The sequence below is a fragment of the Myotis brandtii genome, unplaced genomic scaffold (genome assembly GCF_000412655.1).
Source record: "Myotis brandtii unplaced genomic scaffold, ASM41265v1 scaffold355, whole genome shotgun sequence".
Classification (NCBI taxonomy): Eukaryota; Metazoa; Chordata; class Mammalia; order Chiroptera; family Vespertilionidae; genus Myotis; species Myotis brandtii.
This window is the reverse complement of record NW_005363642.1, coordinates 2,051,545-2,065,034: the sequence shown is the minus strand read 5'-3', so window position 1 is coordinate 2,065,034 and position 13,490 is coordinate 2,051,545. Positions and strand designations below refer to the sequence as shown.

Below are 13,490 nucleotides of genomic sequence, written 5' to 3'. Positions count from 1 at the left end.
TCAAGAGACATATGAAAAAATGCTCAAAATCACTAATCATCAGAGAAATGCAAATTAAAACTACAATGAGATATCACCTCACACCTGTCAAAATATGCATAGCCCATGGACATGGGCAATAGGGTAGTGAAGACCTGAGGGGGGTGGGGTGTAGGGGCTGGGAGGATGGGGATAATGGGGGAGGGGAATGAAAGATATCTATAACACTATCAATAATTTAAAAAGCAAAACAAAAAAGTAAATTTAATTTTTAAGACCTCACCTCTTCCATGACACCTTCCCAGTTTTAAAAGCTAATTTTTACAAGCTAGTTATTCCAAAACACAGCCTACCGAAGGCATAATGCAGAGTAGGAATTCCAGGGGGAGAAGTGCACTAAGTAAATCTTAATAAATTTTGAATCATATTTTCAGTGCACTGGGTGGGGTGTGGGCTTGATAATTAGAGAGCATCTTCAGTAAAGTTTCAATAAAATGACAAATTCTTTTGTAAAGAGATTACTCACTCTGCTGTACCTACTCCCTACAGCTAAATTATTATACAAAAGCCTGACTTTGAACAAGCTAGACAAGTTTCTTAAGGCAAGACGCTGTCCCCACGTTCTTTGAAGCACAAGTATTCCTTAGGCAAGCACGCTCAGTGGGCCCTCTTACTAGCTACAGGTCTTCTGAGGGGTCGCTTAATGTCTCTGAACTTGTTCCTTTCTCTGTAAAATGAAGAAAACATTGTCTGACTCCCAGGAATGTAATATGGATTAATACACACACAAACACACACACACACACACACACACACACACACACACACACACACACACTGTATGTGTGGTGCATATTAGGTGCTCAATAAATGCTAGCTAACACCTTTGCTATGATCATGCTCTTCCCCAATTCCCATCTCTGACTGTCAATCTAACCCTTTCCGTGGAGCCCAGTTCAAATCCCACCTCCTCCTCTCGAAGTCTCTCTATGAATGTGCTCATTGGAAGTAAACCATGTCCTTCTGGAATACACACCCACCCTCTGGCACTTGAGCTAATGTCCCTCTCCTGCACATCTTACACTCCCTCTTTACCAGGGCCCATTTCTAACTGATCTCGTGCCCCCTCAGTACCAAGAACAATGAAATGCACACAGGAGGAGCTCCAAGTGGGTTAGTTATGTTAGTAAACGCAATAGCATGGCAGACCTTGTGGTTGGCTCCCATCATGCACCCCACCCCTGGCCACCAGATAAGTGTTCTAAGACAATCAGGGAATTTCTGGTGCACCATTGATATGGTAGCTTTAAAATACGTCCACAAAAAATTTAAACTCTTGCCCACCCTTCCAAAGGAGAGGCCTGACCCCCTCCTGTGCACTCCGTGATTCACTTCTAATGAATGGAATTTGGTGGAAGTCACAGTCTGTGACTTCTGAGATGAGATCGACGAACACACTGTGGCTTCCTTCTCTCGCTCTCAGATCACTCTCACTGGCGGAAGTAGCTACCGTAGCGTGAGGACGCTCAAGTAACCCATGGAGGTTCTCAAAGTGAATTGATGAGGCCTCCTGCCAACAGCCGTGTGAGTAAGCCCTCCTGGCAGCAGGTCCTCCAGCTCTGGTCTGGCCCTTGCATGGCTGCAACCCAGGCCCATGGGCTGAGCACAGCCTGGCTCCTGAACTCCTGACCCACAGAATCTGTGAGATAACAATGCTTGTTACAAACTGCTAAGTGTGGGGATTATTTGTTAGGCACCAATAGCTAACACACATTCCATCAGTCCATGGTTTGGGAATTTGAGCCAGTCTTGGACAATGATGCATTGAGAGGAAGTTGCTAAGGGGGAGGGGGAGGCTTACTTACTCCCTCCTAAGGGAGGCACAGGAAGGTCAAGTCTCTGTTCCCTGATAAGATATTTGTGTCTGGATACGATGCCCCAAACCTCAGAAATCTATTTGATACCAGCCTGTGAGTGAAGCCAACACCAAGGATAGTAGGGTAGAGAGAAGGAAAGAAGCTGGATTCGACCTGGCTGGTGTTGCTCAGTGGTCAGAGCATTGGCCTGTGCACCCAAAGGGTTGCAGGTTCGATTTCTGGTCAAAGGCTTGCACCTGGGGTGCAAGTACAATCCCCCAACCTGGTCGGGCATGTGCAGGAGGCAACCAATCAATGTCTCTCTCTCACATGGATGTTTCTCTCTAAAACTCAAAGGAAAAAATATTCTCAGTTGAGGATTAACAAAAAGAGAAAGAAGCTACGTTCTTGATGAGGACACCGAACCACTGAATCCAATGATCCCAAAGCCTGATATACTTCACAATTTCTGGTCACGTAAGATAACAAACGTAGACATGGTATAAGCTATTTTGTTCTTTTGCCCATAGCTGAACACATCCCAACTCATTCAAAGAGTAACATTTAATGGGCTACCTGTACTTTACAATAGGCACTATCCTTGACACTTCCTACAGATTATTTCTAAACTCTTCAGATACTACAATGTAGGTATTAACACCCTATTTTAAAGATTATTACATTAAAGCTCGAGGTTAAATAACTTGTCCCAAGTCACATCGCTTTTAAGAGGCACAGCTGGGATTCAGTACGTGCCCGTTGAACTCAACATACCATGCTGATGAGCAACATGGGATGCTAAAACAGCTCAAGACAAATGCTAACTCCTTATCTTTGTGTAGAGTCCAACGTTGCTCTCTGCCGCACAGCCTCCCAAAGCTGGACACGTCTTGGTGTGATTTCCAATGCTCACTCGAGAAGGTATTATTTCTCAATATCCTACAAAGGCACCACCAACCTTCAATTATCTCAGCAGGGACTGCTTTTGCAACCACTCTAGCCCACAGTGAAGGCTCCCTGCTCTGAACCCCTACGGCACTGATAACTAGAACCACAGTTTAGTGCTAAAGGGTTTTCAAATTGTTTCAATCATCCTAACCTGCCCCCATCAGCCCAGCTCTCTGTATCTTATGATCTCACTCCTGTGCCAAATGCTTCTCTTGTTCAGCCCAAGTCTAGGTATCAAAATATTAGGCATAGTGTGGTTCCCTAATACATATTCACTTTCATCCTGTCTGGTCAATGGAAAGGGGCTATAATATTTTTTAAATCATGTCTACATGGATTTTTGCTGCATTGAGAAGTTTGGCTTCCTTGCCACCTCCTTATGCCTCTTCTTTCCTCTAAGTCTTTGTTCAATCCTTGTGAAGTCTGTCCTAATGCCATTCCTAAGCCCCCAAACTAAGTCGTTCTTCTAAACTATCAGTATGTTCTGCATATATCTTTAATAAAATGAGCATCCTATTGCTTTATGATCATCTGCTCTTGAAAAGCTCTAGGACACCACGTATGTGAAAAACTATACTTCTAATTCCCCAAGTACCAATGGCTGGTATTCAGTAGGTGCTCAATAAATGTTAATGAAATGGACAAATACATTTATCATCCAACGGATATCCAATGTCTGCTGTGTTTCTGTAACAGTTATCACAGGTCTCACCTCAGTGCACTGCAATTAGCTGTTTGAGACTGTCTCCTCCAATGGACTTGAGTTTCCAAGGGCAGAGGATGGCTTGTTGTCACCACTCTGTCTCTAACATCAAGCACAGGGCACAAGCCAAGCATTCAAATATTTGCATATAAATGTGTGCTAACTGGTTTCTGTTTAGTTAAGCATTAAATCAGTTACTGTTCCCCAATCAATGGCCAATGAATTATTGAACACTACAAAGAAACTGGTCTTGAATTAAACATTCACTACACACAATCACCTGGCAGAAAAGAATTCAAAGAGAACTCTTTTTAAAGCACATTTTTGGGGACAATTCGTTGATGTTATAAGCTTTTTTGAGTTGGTGGCAGCTGCTAGCCAACTGGCCAAGGCCTCCCCTGGGCTCTTGCATCGCAGGTTTGCAGGATTTCTGCAAGGTTTGCCTATGAAAATGTACCCTGGGAGTTCGAAACCAGAAAGCGGCACATTTGAAAATACAGATCCCAGAAGAAATACAGATACCCTCTCCCCGGAAATTATTCTTTCCTTCCACCAAACAGAAGCCAGTTAAAAATGTTCTTCCTTCCCCGTATGTTTGCCAGGGGTCTCTGGCTCCTTCCCATCCTTCGGCACAGCAGGCTCCAATCCGGCCTCTTGGAAACGGGTCTGCCCTGTTCCGGCTGCAGAAGAGGGAGGTTCAGAGTGGGACAGAGCTTCACCACCAATTAATCCTGACTGATCTCCTGCCAGAGGTGACGTCCTATCCTCAGGGTTTGGCAGCAAGCCTGATGGAGATAAGAGATGCCAGACTGGGTCAGACCAATGGCCCATCCAGGCCGCACTGTCTGACAGAGGCAGCTAAGAGTTGTTCTGTAAAAAAGAGCTTGAATGTGTCTCCTATGACATCAGCCACAAAAATGTGCAGAAGTCCTTCTGTAGCTGACTATCTTGGTCCATCCAACTTCTATGCCCCTTCTTCCATGCTAATGGGGTCCCCATTTCGTTCAGGCGTCTACCCTCCCCAGTGAAGCTCAGGGTTAATTAAATCCTTTCTGCCCTACACCAGGGTTTCCCAACCTCTGCACTACTGACATTTTGCACCAGATAATTCTTTGCTATGGGGACTGGCCTGTGCATTATGGGATATTCTGCAGCCTTCCATGCTCCTACATGCTAAATACTAGAAGTAACCTCCCCACACCCAGTTGTGACAAGAAAAGTATCTCTAGACCTTGCCCTTAGAGAAGAGGGAGACAAAATTACCCCCAGGCAAGATTCGCTGCTCTAAGCCAGTAAGGCAGTCAGTAGCCCATTGCCTCAGACAGTGATTGGTTTAGGGTTGAGCACGTGATCCAGTTCTGACCAATGAGACCTGAGGGGGAGCCATCTTAAGGGCTTCTGAGAATTTATTTTTCACGCCTGTCTTATGAAATAGAAGGTCCCTCTTCTTTTTCTGGCTGCTGACATGTCTCAATATGACACCAGGAACTGCAGCACACATACCCTGAGGATGCAGCCAACGAAAAAGATGAAAAGATTATTGTTTTTTAAATCCATGGCTCCCCAGTTGATGTAACCAACCCTAAGGCCACCATGTCTCAAGACTTTTTGTTACATGATATAGTAAATGTCCTTATTGATTAAACAGACGTGAGTTGGGGTTTTGTTACTTACAGCCAAAAGTATACTAATTGATGTACCTTCCTATCATCTCTATAACAAGCCCATTTTGCCTCTCTACTCATGAGTAGATCAAACACCACCTTTAAATGAATTCAGAAGCCATGTTGGATAGAAGGGCCCTGGATTCAGAGTCAGACAGAGCTAAGTTCAACCAGCAGCTCCCATACACACCTCTGTCATCTTCAGAAGTCACTTAATTTCTCTCACCTCTAACAATGGAAATACCATCCATTCTGCACTCCTCTGGGGTTTTATGATGGTTAAATGAGATAGTGCATATGAAAAAATGCCTGGTGGACACTAAATTATTCATGACTATTACTTTATGTTCAGACCTTACCATACTTTGAAAAGTGGCACATCTACACATGCCCCACCCAACAGTCTGACATTCTGCTGACATTTATTAAAGCCTGAAATTAAACTAAGAGCTGTGACCATCATTTCCCCAACCTTGGCACTGTTGACGATTCTGTGTTGTGGAGGCTGTCCTGTGCATTGTAGGAAATTTAGCAGCGTCCCTGGCCTGTACCCAATAGAGGCCGACAGTACTTCCTCCCCCAGTAATGACAACCAACAATGTCACCAGACATTGCCAAATGAGAAACATTTGTCCCTGAAGGACAAAATTGCCCCACATTGAAAACCACTGGTGTGGATGATGGAGATACATAGATAAAACAATATGCTTCTAGACCTCAAGTAACTTACATTCTTGCACAAGCAATCATTTATTTTTATACTATAAAATGACCACAACCATCATTTGGTAGCAGATAGATCATAAATATAGATTCAAATACGGACTCCACTCTCTACTAGAGTGGGGTCGCTTACTGTCTCAATCTCAGCTTCCTCATCCAGACATGAGGGTGATAAAGCCCACCTCTCTGGTTCATTCCTAGAATTAAATAAGATAATGAGTGCCGAACATCTAACAAAATGCCTCTCATCTAACTAGTGCTTAATAGAGAGTGCTCCCCCCAAACTCCCTCAGGTCTTCTTACCATTTCAGCAAGGCCGGCTTGACTCCCAACAGCCAGCACCTGGGTCTTCATCAGAGAGCAACTCTGCAGACGCTGGGCCCCACATTGCCCAGACACTTCTGACCCACCTGCAGATTCCCCCTGGGACAGCCTTTAACGCAGGGGTCCTCAAACTTTTTAAACAGGGGGCCAGTTCACTGTCCCTCAGACCGTTGGAGGGCCGGACTATAGTTTAAAAAAAAAACTATGAACAAATTCCTATGCACACTAGCTCCCTCATTCCTTGGCACAGATACGTCTCAGTGTTTTACACTGATGCCTAGACCTTTCCTGCAGCATTAACTCTGTTGCCCACCATGGTATCTGGCTGAGTAACATGATCCTTGTTGGAGCCTCCCCCTCCTTGTATCACCCCTCCTGTCTCCTGCCAGTGCCCCAGCATACCCCAGGTGATCCAGTCCACCTAGTCTTTAGTCAGGGCCTGTTTCTAGGGGAAACCCAACTGAGGTACTTTCCTTTTAGTGATTAAGACTCTAGAGTACTCTAGAACAGCGGTTCTCAACCTGTGGATCGCGACCCCTTTGGGGGTCGAACGACCCTTTCACAGGGGTCGCCTAAGACCATTGGAAAACACATATATAATTACATATTGTTTTTGTGATTCATCACTATGCTTTAATTATGTTCAATTTGTAACAATGAAATTGGGGGTCACCACAACATGAGGAACTGTATTAAAGGGTCGCGGCATTAGCTATACTGGGTAGAGGCCCATTTTCAACATTTGTTAGTTTTGTAGCTTGGATGAGTTATTTAACCTCTCCATGACTCAGTTTTCTTTAGGAGATGATCATACTTACTTCACAAAGTTATTATAAGAACTAAATGAGTTAATATTTTTTAAACACTTAAAATTATGCTGGATACCTAGGAAGTGCCACATAAGAAAGTATTTCTTTAAACTCCTTCATCATGAGTCCCAGTCTCCTTGACCACCTGGCTCAAGTTTCCAGCACTTGGGATTGCTGCCCACCGTCTCAAGCCAGCACATCAGGAATTGTTTGAGAATCTAATTTCTGAACACAGTCAACAGCAAGAAGAAAACTCCGTTCACTTGCCCCAAGCATAATTCCAGCCTTCGCTGGCGAAGACATATGTGGGGACATGTTGTTTGCCAACAGCTTGGATTCCTGAACTTGAATTAACACTCAGAAAATGTGTCTAGATAGGTCTGCATCTGTGGGATAATTCCTCTGTCCTAGAAGCAGACCAGAGATATCACTGTCCCCAACTGCTGATACCCCGCACTGTGCCCTGTAGAAACAGACTGTGAAATGGGTAAGCAACAGTCCATCCTACAGGATGCCCACATCCCCTGGGCTGGTGCCCGCAGTGGTTCAAATGTCTCATTGCATAAAGGATTTCTCTCCCCACTCCTCTTCATTTCAACCTCTTGGGGCTTCTATTTCCCAAAATCTTTCCACATTGCAGTTGGGCTATCAATGCAAATTCCAGAGCCAAGTTCTACAAAGCCTGTTTCCTGCTGGCATTGGGGAAAGAGTGGGGAGAGACTTCCCTGGCCCCAGCCCTGCCTGTTCAATATTCTTGCCTCAGAAACTTACTTTCCCTCACCTGAGCTATTTGACTCCCAGTTGTTGCTATTCCCAAAGAGAGCCACGGGGAAGGAAAATCTATAATAGTATTTTAATTTCCTGGTATGTCACATTCCGTACTGAAATAGCCCTTTCAAAGCTAGGAGTGCATCTTCGCAAAAGCCCAGTGAATTTTAGTGAACGTTACCATCCAGAAGGACCAGGATTTTGTTTTATGGGTAATGGGGTGACTTTGAGGGGATGGATTGCCTATTTATTTATGTAAATTTTATTTTTAACTTAGATTTAAGACTTTATTTTGTGCCAAAACTGTGCTAAGCATTTTACACTAATTCGCTCAAATGTCACCTTCTCAGTGAGCCCCAGCATGGCTGCCTTGTTTAAATGGGCAATGCCTAGAATTTTAGTGAACGTTACCATCCAGAAGGACCAGGATTTTGTTTTATGGGTAATGGGGTGACTTTGAGGGGATGGATTGCCTATTTATTTATGTAAATTTTATTTTTAACTTAGATTTAAGACTGTTTATTTTGTGCCAAAACTGTGCTAAGCATTTTACAAGCATTCGCTCAAATGTCACCTTCTCACTGAGCCCCAGTATAGCCGCCTTATTTAAATGGGCAATGCCTTGCCCAGCCCTTCCCATTCACCTTCCCTCCTGGGTTGCTCTTTGTCACACTTAGTACCGTCCAATATATTATATATTCACTCATTTATTTTATCTCTTTTCCCTGATTATAAGGAAAGCTCTATGAGGCCAAGAATTTTGTACATTTTTTTTTGTGAGCAGTGCCCAGCTCATAGGAAGTGAGTGAATGAATAAGTGAATCTCTCAAAATCTTTCTGATAACCCTATAGAAAAGCCACATTTATCATCACACCCATACCATCATACCTGATAGGTAGAATAATGCCCACCCCCTATACACAAGATGGCTATGTCCTAATACCAGAAACTTGTGAATATGTTACTTTACCTGGACAAAAAGACTTTGTAGATGCGATTAAGGATCTTGATATGCCATATTATCATGAATTATGGGTAAGGTTCAATGTAATCACAAGTATCCTTATAAGAGGGAGGCAGGAGGGTTAGAGGAAGATGCTATACTGATAGCTTTGAAGACAGAAGAAGGGGCCATGAACCAAGGAATGAACGCAGAAACCTCTAGAGGCTGAAAAAGGCAAGGAAACATACTCTGCCCTAGAGTTTCCAGAGGAACACAACCCTGCTTTTATACATCTGGATTTTAACCCACTAGGACCCATCTTGGACCTTGGTCTTCCAGACCCATATCTATATATATAACAGGCGAATATGCTAAGTGTCCAACCATTGGACCATTCGACCGGTAGCTATGATGCACACTGACCACCAGGGGGCAGGCGCTCAACGCAGGAGTGGAAACCACAGGCATGGAAACATGGAACAGACTGATGAATCTCAGAGGGAAGGGGGCAGAGGAGAGGGTGAAAGAGATTGACCAAAGATCTTATATGCATACTAGAGGCCCGGTAGTGGGGTCCCTCACCTGGCCTGCACCCTCTCACAATCCAGGACCCCTTAGGGCAGTGATCAGCAAACTGCGGCTCGCGAGTCACATGCGGCTCTTTGGCTCCTTGAGTGTGGCTCTTCCACAAAATATCAACTTCTGCACATGGGCCATGAAGTTTCAATCGCACTGTACGTGCACGCCCGCACATGGTATTTTGTGGAAGAGCCACACTCAAGGGGCCAAAGAGCCGCATGTGGCTCACGAGCCACAGTTTGCTGACCACTGCCTTAGGGGATATCAGACTGCCGGTTTTGACCCATTCCCTTCAATCCAGCCGAGGGACCCCACTGGTGCATGAATCCGTGCACCAGACCAGTTTCAGCCCCATCCCTGCAGGCCAGGCAGAGGGAACCCACTGGCACCAGTGGGGTCTCTGGGCCTGGCCTGCGGGGATGGGACCAAAACCAGCTCTCCGACATCCCTCAAAGGGTCCCGGATTGCGAGAAGGCACAGGCCAGGCCGAGGGACCCCACCAGTGCACGAATCTGTGCACCGGGCCTCTAGTGTAGGATAATAACTATGTGTCACTTTAAGCTACTACATTTTGGGTAACTTATCATAGCAACAAGAGGACACTAATACACTCTGTACTCAGATAGGGCAGCCAAGATTTTGGATTGTGTCCCAGATCCCACAGATAGGTAAACAGAGGAGCATAGATGGAAACACAATCAGCCTAACTCTTTCTCTTAACTTCTGTACAGAGTCAGAGGATTGGTGCTCAGTAACTGGTCTGATGAAAGGAAACTGACTGCATGGAATACTCAGTTCCTGGAGTGCTGGTGCTTTTATATTGTGCTCACTCGCTCTACAGTCACTTCAGCACCTACTATGCACTTTGGAGCATACTTTTTCCTGTGCATGGAATTTCCATCTCCCCGTTCGAAGGACTACAATCGGCAGTGAAAATGCTCCAATAGGAACAATACACTGCTCCAAATGCATCTCCGAGCCCAGTGGGGCAGATAGAGTCATAAATGAGCAGCAATAAAACCCTGGGAAGGTAAATTCCCTGGGGGCAGGGATATTGCCTTTTCACAGGTATATCCCCAGAGCCTATATCAGTGCCTAACACATAGTAGGTGCTCAATAAATATTTGTTCAATGAACAAATGAATAGAGTAACTCAAAGTATCTTTATGATTTAGTCCTTGTTCTTATAAAGCTTTCCTTCCAGCAAGTAACATTTCTTTTACGATCGAGAATTTTAATGTTTATGTAATCATCAATGCACAATATTGTGTTGTTTTGTTCTTGATAGTAAACCTGGAAAGATCATAAAACATCAGTAAGACGGAGGCCATGGAATTCATACAGTTTGTTGCACTGTCTCCTCCCCTTTTGTTTACAGAAAGCCCACTCCCTTCCTGGACCCCAACAGAGCAAGATAAACTTGGACATACATAAGGTCAATGTTGCTTAAGGCTTCAGGGTTCACTTTGTCCCCCAGCTTTACTGAGTTATAACTGACAAATAAAATGGGATATATCTAAAGTATAAAATGTGATGATTCAATCTACGTACACATTCTGAAATGATTACCACAATCAAGTTAATTAACATATCTATCATTTTATATAGTTACCTTTTCTTTTCTTTTTTTCTTGGTGAGAATGGCTAAGATGTACTCTTTAGCCAATTTCAAGTATATATACAGTATTATTAACTACTAGAGGCCCAGTGCACGAGATTCGTGCGGGGGGGGGGTGCGGGTAGGGGGTTTGCCCTCAGCCTGGCCTATACCTTCTCACAGTCCAGGACCCCTCGCTCCTTACAGTCCGCCTGAAGCGGAGGTGGGAAAGGCTCCCACCACCATTGCTGTGCTCGCCAGCCTTGAGCCCAGCTTCTGGCTGAGCAGCACTCCCCCTGTGGGGGTGCACTGACCACCAGGGGGCAGCTCCTGTGTTGAGCGTCTGCCCCCTGATGGTCAGTGCGCGTCATAGTGACTGGTCATTCTGCCATTTGGTCAATTTGCATGTTATGCTTTTACTATATGGGATAATCACCATGCTGTACATTTGATCCTCAGAAATTACTTACCTTATAACTGAAAGTTTGTGCTCTTTAACCAACATCTCTCCATTTCTCTCCCTTTCTCAGTCCCTGGCAACCACAATTCTACCCTGGGTTCTATGTATTCACAGTTCAAGTCTATGAGTTCAACTTCTGTTTTCTTTAGATTCCACATAGAGATGCCATGTGCTACATTTTTCTCTCTCTGTATGGCTTATTTCACTTAGCATAACGCCCTCCAGATTTACCCATCAAAGTATTTTTTTAAAGTGCCCTAGGCATGCAAAACTAGAAGAGATTAATTCTGCCTTTGGTGTGTGTGCATGGCTGGAGGGTCAGGATGGGACGATATCAAAGAACGGACCATCTGAATTGAACTTTGCAAGATTCCTAAGATTCATTGCAAAGAAGGAACATTCCAGACAGAGGAACAGTGTGATTCAGACCAAGGAGATAGAAAAATACTGGAGAAAACCGAACATTCTAGGGCCAATGCAGCACTGGACAGGTGGCTCAGAAGAAGAGGAGAGAGACTGATCAGGTCCTACTTGGCCTCCAGGGCTGACCTGCTCCTGTCAGCCATGGGGGCAAGCTCAGATGTTCAAGCAGAAGGGTGACAGAGTTAGATATGTATCTTATAAAGACTACATTGCAGCCCAGTGGGTGTGGCTCAGTGGTTGAGCATCGACCTGTGAACCGGAAGGTCACAGTTTGATTCCAGATCAGGGCACATGCCAGGGTTGTGCACTCGATTCCCAGTAAAGAGTATGCAAGAGGCAGCTGATCAAAGATTCTCTCTCATTGATGTTTCTATCTCTCTCTCCCTCTACCTTCCTCTCTGAAATCAACAAAAATATGTGTTTTTTTTAAAGACTACACTTGCAGCAGTGTGGACATCATTCATTTCTCAGATCACTGTCAAATGCTACAAACAAACAAAAGAAACCTCTTTTGTTTGTGCCAAGAGATACCAGCCTATCTGTTTAATTGAAGTATTCAGTAGGAAAACTGCAGAATCATAATGGACTGAAAAGTTAAGTCCCTTAAAGATTAGCATTGCAGCCAGAAGACAACATCACACGTGCCGAAAGCAATGTTGTCAGAAAATTCCAGAGGTTATTAAATCTTACTGCGAATAACCCAAAGACAATCCTAGTGATAGATGTATTCTCCTATAATTTAAGCTTTTCCCCGTTTGGAATAGGAGAGAAGAGGAAACTAGTTTTCAAAGAGCCTATCATGTTAAATTTTCCCATTAAGACCTGTGAGGTAGATGCAGCTATCACTGCTTCACAGTGAAAAAGACTAAGGCTCCACTGTGGAAAACAATATAGAGGCTCCTCAGGTATTGCTAGTAAAAACGGAACTACCATGTGATCCAGCAACTCCACTGCTGGGTATTCATCCAAAGGAAATGAAAGCAGGATATCAGAGAGATGTATGCACTCCCACGTTCATTGCAATATTATTCACAATAGCCAAGACATGGAAACAATCCTGTGTGTCTGTCAACAGACAAATGGATAAAGAAGGTATGACATATACATGATGAAATTTTATTCAGTCACAAGAAAGAAAAAAAATCCCGCCATTTGCAGCAACATGGATCAACCTTGATGGTATTATGCTAAGGGAAATAAGTCAGACAGAGTAAGACAAATACTGCATGATCTCACTTATATGAGGACTCTAAGAAAGCTGAGCTTGTAGAAACAGATGGTAGAGTGGTAGTTAACAGGGGCTGGGGTTGGGGGAATTAGAGGTATGTGGTTTAAGGGTACAAATGTGCAACTAGTAGATAATGAAATCCTGGAGATTTAATGTACAGAATAGTGATTATAGTCAATAATACTGTATTAGAGACTTCAAAGTTGCTAGGAGACTAGATCTTAATTGTTCCCATCACACACAAAAAAAGGTAATTATGTGACATGAGAGAGGTATTAGCCAACACTACGATGGAAGTCATATTGCAGCAGGTAAATGTATCAACACATTGTACACCTTACATTTACACAAAGTTATATGCCAATTATATATCAACAAAGATAATTTTTTTAAAAAAGACTGAGGAAGTTGAGCCAGGTATACCAGATTAGAGCTGGGATTTGAGCCTGAGAACTACAAAGCCTGTGCTCCTCTCCATATCTTAG

At 43.9% G+C, this 13,490-nt stretch overlaps 1 protein-coding gene across 1 annotated transcript in view; it reads right to left on the bottom strand.

Moving 5' to 3' along the window:
- The window catches only part of GRIN2A (glutamate receptor, ionotropic, N-methyl D-aspartate 2A), a 379,799-nt gene that overhangs the window by 249,680 nt on the left and 116,629 nt on the right, over nt 1-13,490 (bottom strand). The window lies entirely within an intron of this gene.